The sequence below is a fragment of the Gavialis gangeticus genome, unplaced genomic scaffold (genome assembly GCF_001723915.1).
Source record: "Gavialis gangeticus isolate Ggan-Ray unplaced genomic scaffold, GavGan_comp1, whole genome shotgun sequence".
Classification (NCBI taxonomy): Eukaryota; Metazoa; Chordata; order Crocodylia; family Gavialidae; genus Gavialis; species Gavialis gangeticus.
In genome coordinates, this window is record NW_017728996.1 from 18,746,986 (window position 1) to 18,749,334 (window position 2,349).

A 2,349-nucleotide genomic window follows, 5' to 3' on the forward strand; every position below is an offset into this window, starting at 1 on the left:
AATCAGTGCCGGCCCGCGTCACTCCCGGGCAACGACACGGGGCGAAGGGGGGAGGAAAAGTTTAGTGAAGAGCGAGGAGCGCGGGGCCGGCGGCGGCGGGAGCGGCCCCGGGGCCAGGTGAGCGTGGGGGGGGCACAGGCCGGCGGGGACCCCTGCTCAGCCCCCAAGACGGGGGTGCCGGGACATACCCCTCCCCCGAGCAAGTCCGGACTTGAACCGCGCCTGCCCCGAGCCGCCCTTGTTCCGGGGTGGGGGGCGCTCTACGGGCCGACACTCGTTACATATATGGTGGGATCTGGGCTCCCTCCCTTGTGCTTGGGGGTGGGTGTGTGCTCTATAAAACTTTGCCACATGTTACATATATGGTGGGATAGTGGGATCCCGGCTCCCTCCCTTGTGCTGGGGGGGTTGTGATCTAAGACTGTGGCACACGTTACATATATGGTGGGATCCAGGGGGGGGCCCTCTTGTGTCTGAGGGGGGTTGGTGCCATAAGGACATGGCATGCGTTACATATATGGTGGGATCCGGTCTCCCTCCCTTTGCCTGGGTTGGGCCCAGCTCTAGGTTTGTGCCATACGTCATGTGTATGATGCAATGCACTGGGCAATCACGCCATAAAGGAAGACGAGCCACACACTCAAAAGTAACTTTCCCATGATAAACGTGACTCTCCGGCTCTAAAAAAGCCGACCGGCTAGAAATTCAGTGTTTGGAAATGCGGAACAACTCTGTTGGCTCATATGGGGCTTTGATTTGAATGTGTGGCACGGCCACTTGAGGGTCCTGATAGTGCTTCCCCCACACCCCGTTGGTCCCGTGGCTCCTCCTAGGAGCTGCCAAGCTCCCCCCAGTTCTCTCAGTCCGTGTGCAGCTGCCCTGCCATTGTCCTTCTCTGCAACCTTACCGTGCTCCTTCACTTGTGGTGTCACAGGAGCTGGACTTGTGCCAACCTCCCGGCCCTTGTTGTCCTGCCAGCTTGTTTCTTCCGGCGTCTGGATCGCTTTTATTGCTGTCCTTTGAATTCCCCCTTGCCTGCTTTTGAGGTGCCCAGAAAGGATCTGCGTGTTAGGTGTGGTTCCCCTCCCCTCCAAGAGGAGGGCTCTGCTGTGTGCCTACCTTCAGCAAAAACCTCTGTGGGGAGCTTTGCTTTGTTGGATGCCTGTGTGCTTTTATTCCAAGCCTCCTGAGAGAGTAGAATGAATCCTAAATGCCTTTCTGCCAATTTTTTTTCTTATGCTTTCAGGCCTCTTCCTATTTCTCTTTAAGAGCAATTCATTTAGTGTATTATACCTGTGGAAAATGATTTCAGGTTTGACTTATTTTTGCATTCAAAATTCAAATGATATTAGGTGTGAAAATGTGGCCAAAAATTGTTTAAATTTCAGTATCTGACTTTTTTTTTTTAAACTCTCAACAAATGATTTGCCACCATCGCTTTAAAGTTATCTGAAGAGGACAGTAATTTTAATGGTCTCTTGCAATGATGGTTAGTACTGGTAAAGGCATCTCCCATGCCTGTGTAAATGTGTACTTTCTTATAATAACTATACATTTTATAAATGAAATCATTAATATTAATGAAAATACACAAACTTGTGGCTCAGTTTTCTGGGCTGCAACTGGGATATACAGTAGTTATGCATGTGGCTTTGAGGACTATTTCTGAATGGAGCATTACACCCTTTTTTGGCTTGCTTGTACAGACTTACTACAAATTCAGTTTCAGCGTGTAGAAAACAGCAAGGGTTCATAGACCTTTCCACTGAGTTCAGCCACCTCAATCACACTATCTCATACTACTTATCTGGTATCAACAGACCTCCAAGATGCTTCCTAATGGTCTGTGGCTAAAGGAGGTGATGGGTGATACCTGCTTTCAGCTGTGCCATTCTATAAGGTTTGGTCTCTGGTCCCAGACCTAATGAATACCAGCATGGCAGCCCCCCCGGGAGCGTCTGGGAATTACAAAGTACAGGAAGTGTCATGGTCATAAGTGTGCAAACAACACTCTGCTCTGTTTACACTTCCCAAAAGATCATCCCTATACTGGAGTAAAGAAGAATTGAAGGCAGTTTATATCCAGCTACAGTTTATGCTTGCCAGCAGAGGGAAAGAGTTTGTTTGCTGTCCTGTCCATGGAGACCTTAAGCTGGTTAACTTCTGGTGTTGTTGTGGACTTTCCCCATAGCATCTGTTGCAGAATTGCATCCTTCTTCCTGTGACCCTGAAAACTGAACACTCCTCTGTCTGATGAAGACCTGGCCTTGTTCACATGCACACTTTGTCCTCTCCGGACTTGATAATTGCATTCCATTTACCTTGGATTAAAAGTGTTAGCCCCCCCCC

The 2,349-nt window shown here is 49.4% G+C and overlaps 1 protein-coding gene across 1 annotated transcript in view; it reads left to right on the forward strand.

Annotated features, from left to right (window-relative positions):
• The first annotated feature begins 38 nt into the window (after positions 1-38).
• The window catches only part of ZFAND6 (zinc finger AN1-type containing 6), a 62,037-nt gene continuing 59,726 nt past the window's right edge, over positions 39-2,349 (forward strand). The window contains exon 1 of the mRNA XM_019504094.1: positions 39-117. The gene's annotated coding sequence lies outside the window, so the exon portion shown is untranslated. The remainder of the gene's footprint in view (positions 118-2,349) is intronic.